Source organism: Rhinopithecus roxellana, chromosome 14 (assembly GCF_007565055.1).
Source record: "Rhinopithecus roxellana isolate Shanxi Qingling chromosome 14, ASM756505v1, whole genome shotgun sequence".
NCBI classification, from domain to species: domain Eukaryota; kingdom Metazoa; phylum Chordata; class Mammalia; order Primates; family Cercopithecidae; genus Rhinopithecus; species Rhinopithecus roxellana.
The window spans coordinates 71016215-71029136 of record NC_044562.1 but is presented as its reverse complement, the minus strand read 5'-3'; positions in this window follow the sequence as shown (position 1 = coordinate 71029136).

Sequence of the window (12922 nt, the reverse complement as noted above, 5' to 3'; positions counted from 1 at the left end):
AGACAATAGAAATAAACCTCAGGAGATCTAGATATTGACGTTAGTCATTTACTCACCAATTTACTGCATACCTACTAAAGGTCATGAGCTGAGCTAGACAATGAGAATACACAGATGAGAAAAATAGTTATGGTTCCTGCCTTCATGGAGCTCATAGTCTGGTGGAAGAGATCAATAATAATCTTTCATAGGAATTAAGATAAAAAGTCGGTAAGAGTCCATTAGATGGTGACAGGCATGCAACTGTGGGATCATATAAAGTGGTGGGCGTAGAAACAAGAGGCTTACAAAGAAAGCTGACCTGCCAAAGAAGAGAATGAAGTATATTTACAGATAATAAGCAAAGAGGAAACAATATGCAGGCCCAGAGAGAAATACAGAGAGAAAGAGAGACAGCAGCTTCCTAGTGGCATTCTAGTTCCTGGGAAGCCCAGGCACATTTCCCATAACTGGTATCATAAGATTGGTCCTATACCCTTTTAATCAGCACTATTTTGACAGGAGCTTCCCTAAGTAAATTTCTTTTCCTTGTAACAGATATGATTTCTGACAAAGACAGGAGTCATTTATGTGACCTGGGAACTATTATGATAACTGTCATAGAGCCAAAAAGGGAAAAGATGTAAATTAAATCTGTCGGATTAGCTTATTGTTAATTTCATCTGATTACACTGGAAAACCGTATACATACGTGGTCAGACTTACACAGTGTAGTCATATGTCAATAGTATGAAGCAATTAGAAGGAACAGCAGGCACGAAGCAGTGGTGATTCCGTGTCCAAACATAAACAAGATTGCCTCCAAAGAAGTCAGTTACCTGCTCAACAAGTAAAAATCTAAATGCAGTGTTTAAACAAGTTATATTATATTGCATTCCTTGTTCAAATCACAAAATATGTCCCTAGTGTTTTTAGTCATGTAGTTGTCCTTTTTCTGGAAGTATTTTATTGTATTTTAGCTGTGCAAATTCCTATTTTTTGCTTCTCCTCCTGCCACCTGTGGCTTCAATTAGAAGACCCCTCTGTCCAAACTTCATGTATCCAAAGCTGTGTAGGAAGACAGTCGTACGCAGAGACACACAGGGCAAAGGCACATGAAGGCACAGGGATGCAGAAGAGAGATGTGCAGAAAGGCGGAATGGGATTTGGGGGTTGTCAAAGCCACACCAAAACTAATTTAAAAGTAATATAAGAAAAAGGACACTAGGCAACTGGCCATGTTTAAATTTCAAGAGGAAGAACTTCAGCACTCTCCTGAAACCATGACCAAATACCCTCTGACAATGGCAATTATATTTTCTCCTCGCTCACTTTAGCTTGTTTGAAGCAGGCCAGCTTATATTTATTTATAGGTTCATATCTGGCTCTCCTGTACACATACACCTACAAACATATAGTTCATAAATTTTAATCAGCAGTAAGAAAAGGAAGAAAGGGGAAAAAAGAAACGAATGTTTTCTGTTGGTGCATGCAGCATAGCACAGTTTGAAATTTCACCCATAAATATGTCAGTTTCTTTTTTCCCCATCCAAATCCACACACACACACACACACACACCACACACACACACACACACACACACCACACAAAATGAAACAAAAGAAGCAAGCCTCACTAAATAAAATGAGCTAAAATTAGCAAGCGGCAAAGATGATGCCAGTTGCCCAAGGCAACAAATGTTTGATGGATGGAATAATTAAGATCGACAGTAAACTAATCTCTGTTCCTTTATTGAAAACAAAGTCCCCTGAATCAATTAGCCTTGTCATGGATACCTTTTGTAAAACCTCCATGACATCCTGACCATTTCTCTTTGTTTATGGATTTACCCACACTTTAGTCAGTGCAGGGGCTGATTTCAAAAGCACAACAGATAATAATGGAGGATTCCAATACATTAGGCATTGCACAAGCAGAGTCACTGTCCTTGAAAAAAATATAAATGTCTAGACAAAGCAGTCCCAGAAGATTTCAGATATTCTCAACACATATTGTCAAAGTTTTGCTCTTAATAAAGTCTGAAAATCTTTTACACAGGGCAAACGCGTACCTGTTAGGATGGAGATTGAGTGGCCTACCCTCATAAATGATGGAGTTGGGAGACCAAACGGTCTTATGGGGGCTTGTACTCACATGGTCATTTTGGGCTCTGAGACAAAAAGAGAGCCAAGAAGCTAAAAAAGACAAAAGGAAGATGTTTCTAGAAAAGAGGGTAGGAGGGGGTGCTAACATTCTACACCAAACACACCAACTTTGCAGCAGCTACTGCAGTCATCTCCCTCAAGTTAGGGAATAAATCGAAACTAGTAGAGATGACCAAGAAGAACTGTGCCCCGGCTTCAAGTGCTTTCGTGACCTGAATTAAAGCAATGGTTGCTATGGTCACATAAGAATCTGAGGGATTCCTATAGTTAATCAAAGGGCTTGGGGCAGAGGATTATGATTTAAGCATAAAACAATTTTTGAGTTGCTTTTATAGAAAATCTTGCTTATGTTATTTGTCTACTTTTCTGCTTCTTTTTTTTTTTTTTTTTAACGGAATCTCATTCTGTCACCAGGCTGGAGTGCAGTGGTGCAATCTCGGCTCACTGCAACCTCTGCCTCCCGGGTTCAAGTGATTCTCCTGCCTCAGTCTCCCGAGTATCTGGGATTACAGGTGTGCACCACCACACCCAGCTAGTTTTTGTATTTTCAGTAGAGACAGGATTTCACCATGTTGGCCAGGATAGTCTTGATCTCTTGACCTCATGATCTGCTCACCTCGGCCTCCCAAAGTGCTGGGATTACAGGCATGAGCCATTGCACCCGGCCTGCTTCTTTTTAAGTGCAGCAAAACAAAGTCACCTAATGTTTATTTGATAATATAGGCTCTTGGAGTGCTTTGGAAGTGTTACTTCTGAATATCCTGGTTGGATAAGTTTATAAAATACTGGTTTAAACAAAGTTTAAAGGCTTTCTTTCCTGCAGAACATTTCAGAGCCTTTAATGTGAGTATGTGATTTGAAAATAGAGTTGGGAAGTGCTCCAGTACATAGTGTTTCCAAATTTTTGGAGCATAGAACCTTTTTTCACAAATACATCATGGGACAATTATTTCACAAAATATACTTCTAGAATCCTATTTTATGTCCTATTTTAGAACTTAAATACAAATGTAAAAGGTGCATGAGATTAGGCTGATAGATACGACTTAAGGATATATCTTGTAAACTGCCCATTAAAAACTTATATACCAGTTTCACTATAGTAGTGAGAGGAAGGAGACTGGAGTTATTCAGTAAAGTCACTTACCCTTTTATCCTAAAATAGCCAGATGCCAAAAATAAAAGCTCAGCGATTTAGGATATTGAATTACTTGATTACTTTTCTCTTTTTTTTTTTTTTTTTTTTTTTTTTTTTTTGAGACGGAGTCTCGCTCTGTCGCCCAGGCTGGAGTGCAGTGGCCGGATCTCAGCTCACTGCAAGCTCCGCCTCCTGGGTTTACGCCATTCTCCTGCCTCAGCCTCCCGGGTAGCTGGGACTACAGGTGCCCGCCACCTCGCCCGGCTAGTTTTTGTATTTTTTAGTAGAGATGGGGTTTCACGGTGTTAGCCAGGATGGTCTCGATCTCCTGACCTCGTGATCCACCCGTCTCGGCCTCCCAAAGTGCTGGGATTACAGGCTTGAGCCACCGCGCCCGGCCAGATTACTTTTTTCAAACAAGATTTTATTGTAACAGTAATAACACAGGAAAATGTTTATATGTAAACATATTTGTTCCATGCATGTATCTTGTAATTTTTGTTCGTGATATTTTTATCACACTGCTCTAAGATGAAAAGATAAAGCTCACAGACATCAAAACTAAAATACCAAGTGATCCTGACTTGCTCCAAAAAGTTGGTATCTGTCACAAATGTGCTAACCCAGGTCAGATGTAATACATCATTTTTTTAAGGTGAGAAAATACCTAGCAAATCACAAGAGTGGGCTGAAGTAAGCTGGGGCATTTCACTTCCCACAGAGAATGATAAAAGATAATAATAATAGGTTTTGCCTCATTATAAAAGATCAGACCCTTTAAAATGGTTACTGATGGAAGTAGATTGTTCCACTTTATTTTTTAAAATAAACATTTATTTTATGCAGATTTTAAAAGTAATATAGGAAGCCTGGAAGTTACAGGACATTATTAAGAGACACAAAACTAAACTAGAGTCAAAAGTTTGCCATCCACTCTGGGCATATTGGTGTCTGTACATTTTAATGCCTATTATTTCACAGAGTTAGATCACACTGTGTATCTTTGCAACCTATCTGTTTCCTTCATTTACTGATGATCTGAGGCATTTTCCCGTATCTTAAAAGCTCTTGGAAAACATCATTTGAAATGCCTGTTATGAGTTCAAGCCATTAACATGCCCATTACAAGGTTGGGCGCACTGGTTTACACATTCCCAGCACTTTGGGAGGCCAAGGAGAGCAGATCACTTGAGGTCAGGAGTTGGAGACCAATCTGGCCAACATGGTGAAACCCCATCTCTACTCAAGACACAAAAATCAGGCTGGGCGTGGTGGCTCACGCCTGTAATCACAGCACTTTGGGAGGCCAAGGCAGGCGGATCACGAGGTCAGAAGATGGAGACCATCCTGGCTAACACAGTGAAACTCCATCTCTACTAAAAATACAAAAAATTAGCTGGGCATGGTGGCAGGCGCCTGTAGTCCCAGTTACTCGGGAGGCTGAGGCAGGAGAATGGCATGAACCCAGGAAGCAGAGCTTGCAGTGAGCCAAGATCGCGCCACTGCACTCCAGCCTGGGCAACAGAGCGAGGCTCCATCTGAAAAAAGAAAAAGAAAAAGATATATATATATACACACACACGAAAATTAGCTGGACATGATGGTGTGTGCCTATAATCCCAGCTACTCAAAGGACTAAGGCACAAAAATCACTTGAAACTGGGAGGCAGAGGTTGCAGTGAGCCAAGATAGTGCACTGCACTCCAGCCTGGGCAACAGAGCAAGACTGTCTCAAAAAGAAAACAACAACAACAACAACAACAAAATGCCCATTACAGACAGCATTTAGCAAAGTGTGGCTCTATTTTCCTTCCCTCCTGAGACCTCAACCTGGTGGAACCTTCTTGGCCACACAGCTACCACCTGCTGTCAGGGAACAGGCTTTGGAAGCGAGACTTGAATATTCACTACGCAAAAATAAGCCTTTTCTTCTCCATGGTCAATTCCACAGGCCAAAGCTGCATCTTTCTTTCAAATTGAAATGTAAAAGGTACCCTTAGGCCTAAAGCACTGTTTGCTTTTGCCAGACTCACCAAATGCAGGAATCATCTGTCCAGTGGCACAAGGCAGAAATGGCTGAACCTCCCCTCTGAGCACTGTGATATGACCAAGCCTCAATGCTGCAGGAAGCATGGCTGCTGGAGAAGTCAGTGAATCACAAGGTGGAGTTTTACTACTGGCAAGTGTATGTGCCTCTGGCCATTTAAAGTCCCTCTTTGTAAATAAATACATCCAATGGTGAAAAGAAAACGAGTCTTCTTATATTTTTTTCATGGGATATGGGTCCCATGAGAAGTAATACAAAAATTCTATTATCAGTATAGGCAGTGATAGGGAAGCTTCCACCAACCATTCAAAATGCTGTCCATTAACTAGGATGGGGCCATCTGTTGGAGAGAGAGGGCAGTTCAAGTTGAGTGGGTATTCCTCCTTCCTGGTGGGCTATGGCTGGAAACTTCCAAACGCCTTTTCCTGGGGTCAGGACAAGCCATCAGTAGGAAACAACTTTGAATCACTACTCATGTGGGCTGGATATGAACCAGCCCCCTGCAAAGGCCAATTTCCACAGAACAGCACTAAACTCCAGGCCCTGCCAGCTGCCCACAGCCCAGGCTGCTGACACTTTTATTTGCTGGCATTTACAATGCTGCAGCCGCTGAGTCCTGCTAATGTGGCTGCTTCCAACACAGCTCTTAGGCAAAGACTTCTCTGCAAGGAAGGCAAAAGGATGCTTCTCTGGGGTAGGGGGCCTCTACCAGTCCTGTTCATGCTGAAGGAAACTGCATTGTCTCAAAAGCAAAGCAAAAGCTGAAAATGGCTAGTCTTCGAGTATTTTTTGCTTTACAAAGAATGTGATTATCACACACACACACATACATACAAACGCACACCTCTTAAGGTGTTTATCATTATTTTTTCCTTCTACCTGTAATGAAGAAGAGAAACTTGCCATTTAAAACTACAACTGCCTTCTAAGGACAATGGTCCTATTAAACGGAAGGTGGGCATCTGCAAAGGCTGGCCATGGCCCAGTCATTGGGCTGAACTTTATACACATAAAGATGGATGTGGAGTCCAGCTTGGAAGGAAACATGGAGCAGTAGAGCTTAAATTCACTGCGTTAGAGACAGAATGAAGAATCTGGCTGCCATTGTGAGAGAGAGGTGCAGAAGTACAGATTATGGATGAGCAAAAGCAGAGAAGACAGTGAGTGCTGGAGAAAAATCCTGACAGTGGGATGGACAAGAGGGCATTTCCTACAGAAATGTCTTCACTTATTTGCTGTGAGATAATCTTGGGACCTGCAAACCTTCAGTGAAAATTCTGCTAAATACAATAGCTTCATGGATGTGCTATAGTTGACTGAAAGAGCTAAAATGTATTGAGATCTGTATCTTAAACCCTTTGTACTTTATACATATGAACAAATTGAATCTTTGCAAAGTACGATGAGGTAGTGCTATTATTATCATTATCACAATCATCTCCATTTTACAAATGAGGAAACTGAGGCAGAGAGAAGTTAGCAAGCTAGTAAATGGCATGGTGGGGGAGGAGAGATACTTGAACTTAGAGGGTAGGGTTCCAGAGCCACATCCTATACCACTGCAGTGGATGGCACTATGCTAAATTAAGGGGCAATAACAATTCATTGCAAAGGGGAAATTGGGGCCAGAAATGATAAGTCCTTAGAGACCGTCAAAACACCTTAGAAAGGTCATTGGTCCCCAGATCTTATTGGGTAGGATGATCCTAGCTTTGCATTACATACACTTCTTTTCATGAGTCATTGATTCAACACATATTTAATAAACCTCCTACAAGGTGCCTGGCACTGCATTTGGCATGAAAAAAACTACAAACAAGGCAGGCTTGGCTCCTGCCCCCATAGAGCTTACAGCCTAAAAAAGAAATAGACAAATGGGAAGTCAATGCCAACGTAATATAAATGCATTGTGATAAAGTATAGTGTGCTTTAGAAATACACATATATTTGGAAGGCCAAGGAAGCAAGGCTTTGCGGTGGGAGGGCGGCAGGGACTAAATTGGGCCCTAAAAACTAAATCAGAATCAGCCAAGAGGAAGGAGGACAAAGAGAATTCTAGGCAAAAGAACCAGCATGTGTAAAGACCCAGAAGCAAGATAGGCCATAGTTTGGTAGAGCTGGAACCATTTTAGGAGACAAATGAAAAAAAATACATTTGGATAGGTAAGCGGGGTCTGGATCATATATGCCACACAAAGAAGTCAGTTTATTATGAGGCTGATGAAAACCCATTATAGGGTTTTGTGGGAAAGAATATAAGATTTATTCAGGCATTTGACAAATTTATTGAGCACCTACTAAGTGCCAGGCACTGCTGTGGATGCTTGATATAAATCAATGAAAAAATCAAAGGTCCCAGCTTCACATGAGGGATACGGGGGGAAACAACAATTAAACATAAGAAGTAAATTATGTAGAATGTTAGAAGGTGATAGAACTATAAAAAATAAAAAGCAATGAAGGGCAAGTGGATTGGGAGTAAAGATGGGTGAGGTGAGCATAGACAGATGCAATTTTAAATGAAAATGTCGGGGCAGACAGGCCTGATGCAAAAGATGATAGCAAAGATTTTAAGAATTTTATTGTTGGTCACTCCACTACTCACAATCAACATGCAAACAGATGATTAGATATTCAAAGTGAAACTATTTCACGTGTGCTTTATGCCCACAAAGTCTTGTCTACCTGACTTGAAGTCTTATTTTAATTCAGAAGCATAAACACTTTATGCCTTAGATTCTAAATTCTAGAGTCTAGTGAATAACCAAAAGTGAAATTTGGCTGTAATCTTGAGTATTTTCATAAGCTATTACTATCATATGTCCCTGTCTTTAACTACTTGAAAGCTTTATATCCCTGCAGCTTTATGTCCATCTCTTGCAACAGACCAGGTTAAAAATATTTGATTTACGTTTATTTTTCCTATGGCCATCAAAAGACTTGCTTGCCACTAGAAGACACAAGCAACCATATTTGGTCAACTTAGTTTCTTTCTTTCCTCTTTTTTTTTTCTTTTCTGAGTTTATAATCGTCAGGAACAGCTGTGTGCATTGCCAATGACTTCCCCAAAACTAACAGGGTTCTAACATACAAAACATCTATTCTGCTTCTAAATTTGCTTTTAATTATATTACAAGATGGAAAAAGAAATGCCTTAGCTGTTAACACCGGCTCCGTGAGGCCAACAGTAGACATAGAGCAGACACGAGGAAATACTTCAAAAAAAATTTTTTTTTAGTTTGCCGTGATTTAATAGCAGATATTCCTGGCTTTGAGTGAACTCTGCAATATCCCTGTGCGACAGGATAAATGATCGTCTACCACTATTAATTTTAGGTCTTAATGTCTGAAATGCCGCTTCAAAAATAAATGCAGTATTTTCACTTTATTTGGTCAGGTAAATACTAAACTATTTTGTCATAATAACTTTACAACACTGTGTTTCACCTTGTCTTGCCTTGACTGCTGAAGGTAATAGGGACCATTTTATTATGTCCATAAATTGAGTCAATTGACTTATCCTTATATCCTGTTTCCTGAACTTAACGAGAGATTCTGCATCATTAGGAAAATACACCATCCTGCAGCAGGATCAAAAGCAAAGGAAGCCTGATAATAAGTCACTTTGATTTCAGGGAATGTTCACCAGGCAAACTTTCAATATTCTGGCAGAAGTAAAACAAATAACTGGCTTTGCAAAGCATGGTTTGCTCAGAGCTGTGCTTAGGCTGGAAACATCCCAGAAGGTTCCACACACACTAAAGAAAAAAAATCACTCTCTCTGAATATGAGGCATTTTTAATGAATCTACAGCTTAAGTGGTTTAACATACCTATCAAAGAGCACAATCAAATTATTAAATATTTTTGCAAGAAAGTTTTAAAAGGATTTTTTGCAGTCATAATTTTAAAAACTAAGACAATCACAATCACTGTATTCTCAAATTATAGCTTACTGTGAGAAATGAAGGCTCGTGTTAAAGTCCAACTATTCCTTCTGGATTATGAATTCTGAAAACTGGGTTTTTGAATTTTGGGTTTTGGTTTTTCGTTTGGGTATTTTTGTTTCGGTTTGGTTTGGGGGTTTCTTTTATTGTTGTGTTTGTTTGTTTGTTTGTTTGCTTTCTGAAGTTCTCTGACCCCAGCATGGTGCCCGGTACATGGCTCAATAGATAGTTTTGTTGTGGTACTATATTAGCCATGACAATGGCAAAGGTGGTAAGGTCCCACATACTGCATTCATAGGAGGATCAGGACCCAGCCCACAAACACCAATGACAATGATGATAAGCAATAATGATTTTAGACCAAGCCATGCCTGTAATCCCAGCCACATGGGAGGCTGAGGCAAGAGGATCACTTGAGGCCAGGAGTTCAAGACCAGCCTGGGCAACATAGTGAAACCCCCATATGTACAAAAAAAAAAAAAAAAAACTAGCCAGGCATGGTAGCACACACCTGTGGTAGTAGCTACTCTGGAGCTGAGGCAGGAGGATCCCTTGAGCCCAGGAGTTCAAGGTTATAGTGAACTATGATTGCACCACTGTACTTGAACCTGAGTGACAGAGTGAGACCCTGTCTCAAAAAACAAACACAAAGATTTTAAATCATAGATATCACAGGTTGAACATCTGTGTTGTGCTGAACACTCATCATGGATCACTTCATTTAATCTTCCTCATAACGTTGCGATCACTTAGGTACTACAATTATTATTATTATTACAATATTACAGATGAATAAACCATAGCATGAAGAAGTTAAATGATGTGCCCCAGGTTCATGTAGCAGCTAAGCAGTGTTTGGTTCCAAAGCCTGAACTCCTAAACACTCTATTACATGGGAAGTCAGGGTCCAAGTCTCACAGGCAGTTATCCATAGCAGGCTCTCCAGCCAGAGACCCAGACAGCCAGGGGAGGCTGGTAGGAAATGAGCCAAGACTCTACATGTGCCAAAGAGCTCATGACAATGGACAAGGTTGAGCTGAGAGGCAGGTCTCCTGTCTAAGTTAATTGAACTTATTAGAAACCATACCCCTAGCAGCTATATTTTGGACTCTCTATTCCCCTGCACCTCTCTCAGCTGCTGGGACTGCATGAGGACTCTTCTGCAAGAGCTATTGGAACTCAGTCCTCATTACCTTGGAGAATTCTCAGATTCTCCCTCAGATCCTGAGACCAAAGAATTTTAAGATATCCAGCTTGATTATAACAAACACGACTCGCATAACTACTCTCTAAACTACTGCTCAAAAGGCTTAAGTGCTGAGGACCCAATTCAATCCCACTGAGACTGGGCAATCCTCAGGCAGTTCCACTGGACAGATAGTCCAGGAGCAAAAATATAGAAGCCAACAATACAGAAATCAGGCTATAGTTACATGAGCCAAGTCAGTTAAAGAACTGAGTGATTTTTAGTGAATTTAATTCATATCATAGATCATCAAGGTACATAATAATTATTCCCATTCTCCACCATACAGATGTGAAAGCAAGAATCACCCAGTGCTCTGTTAGAGCTATGCAAAGTGAGCAAAGAGTTATAAGCCTGAATATGTCTGTGAGGAGTCCAACTATATTATATTAATAAATTATTAGCCAATGTCCAATTACAACAGTGGCACAATCTGACCTCTGCCAACTCTCCAGCTTCATCCTGCTCTTCCTCACTCCTCTTCACTCACTGCTCTCCAGCCATATAGGCCTTGTCTATGTCCATGTAGGACTATGCATCTACTGTTCTGTCTGGAGTGGCCCTCCCCACTTACCCTCATTGCCTGGATAACCCTTTTTATATTTTCAGGTGCACATGGCAGCAACCCGAACTCAACTGGCTCACACAATGAGGAACGCATCTTAAAGTCTTTTTTCATTTCTTTCTTTTTTTTTTTTTTTTTTTGAGATAGGATTTCACTGTTGCCCAGGCTGGAGTGCAATGGCATGAACTTGGCTCACTGTAGCTGCCACCTCCCAGGCCAGTCCTCCCACCTCAGACTCCTGAGTAGCTAGGACTACAGGCACAAACCACCATGCCTGGCTAGTTTTTTAATTTTTTGTAGAGACAAGTTCTCACTCTGTTGCCCAGACCGGTCTTGAACTCCTGGATTCAAGTGATCCTCTTGCCTCAGCCTGCCAAAGTGCTGGTATTGCAAGCATGATACCAGCACTTCGTAATATCACGCTGGTATTACAAGCATGAGCCAACACGCCCAGCCCACATCTAAAAATCTAAAGCTAGGGATGTTCCATGGTTGACATCTACAGTTAAGGAAGCCAGCAGGAACCCAGATTCTTTTCATCTTTCTACTCTGCCTTTGGTGAATGGGAATTGTCTTCAAGTGAGCTCCACTCAAGGGTACCAGACATGACAACATTCAGAGGCAGAAAGGGCCACATCTTCCTTACAAAGAGTGAGGAAACCTTTCCCAAAAGCCATATCATAGACTTTCCTTGTGTCTCAATGGCCAAAATTGTAATATATCTTAACCAATCACATGTTGTAACCTAGCACATGCTTACACCAATCAATTACAAGAGACTAAGACCGCCATGATTGACTCAGATTAATCAGGACCCACATCCCAGGACTGCCTCCTTTGAAGCACATGGCTAGAGGAAGGTGGACACCTGAAAAGCGAAAGCAGAGGGAGGCACGGGATGGTCCTCTAAGGAAGGAAGAGGTAAGGGAAAGGAATATTTGACAAGTAATTATAGAGTCTGTTGCAAACAATTCATAGAGTTTATTTTGCCACCTTCTCAGAAGAGCCCTCTGAAACCACCCCACACAGAGACTCAGTTAGATTTCCCCATTGTGTGTTCTCAAAGAACACCCTACTTTCATCAGGGAGTTTATTACAAATATAATTAAACAATTATGTGCATTAATATTTACTTAATGTCTTTCTATCTCACTATACTCTCCTGTCTATTACTCTAACCTCAGCACTTAGCATAATACCCAGCAGGAATGCTAGCCAAATAGGCATCTCCTTCCACCACTGGAGCTAAGACTTCCACCACTGCCACCAAGACTCCAATGCATCCCTTTTCTGCAAGATGTACACTCTTCATGACGTCTATTCCATGGACTCTAAGATGTTGACAGGAGTTAACATCGAGTCCGTCTGTCTCCATGCCTCACTGCCAGCAGCACTGTTGGCCGGTGACATGCCCTCCTCCATTTCCTGATCCATAAAGGCAGCCTATGTGAGCTCTTGCCAAGAGAACAGATGGCCAGGCTGTGTCCAGCTTTATCTCCCAAGGAGGTATATTTCCTTTTACAGCTTACAACCTCCAAGAACAAGTGGCCTATGAGACAAAAATTTGGCACTGACTTGTCAAAATTTCTCCAAATCAGTTTCTCTAGTGGCATCAGGGTAAGGTGTATAAACTGCATTTTGTTCCTTCCATTTGAGAGAATAGCTGAGGTAGAGATATTGAGGTCCTTGAAGTCAGAAAGACTTTGGAAAATTATCTTTTTCTACATCTCATTTTGCTCATCTCTAAAATGGATAAAACAATTATTACTCCATAATGTTGCTGTGAGGGGTCATGACAGAATGACTATAAAATACACCAAATGATATATTTCATT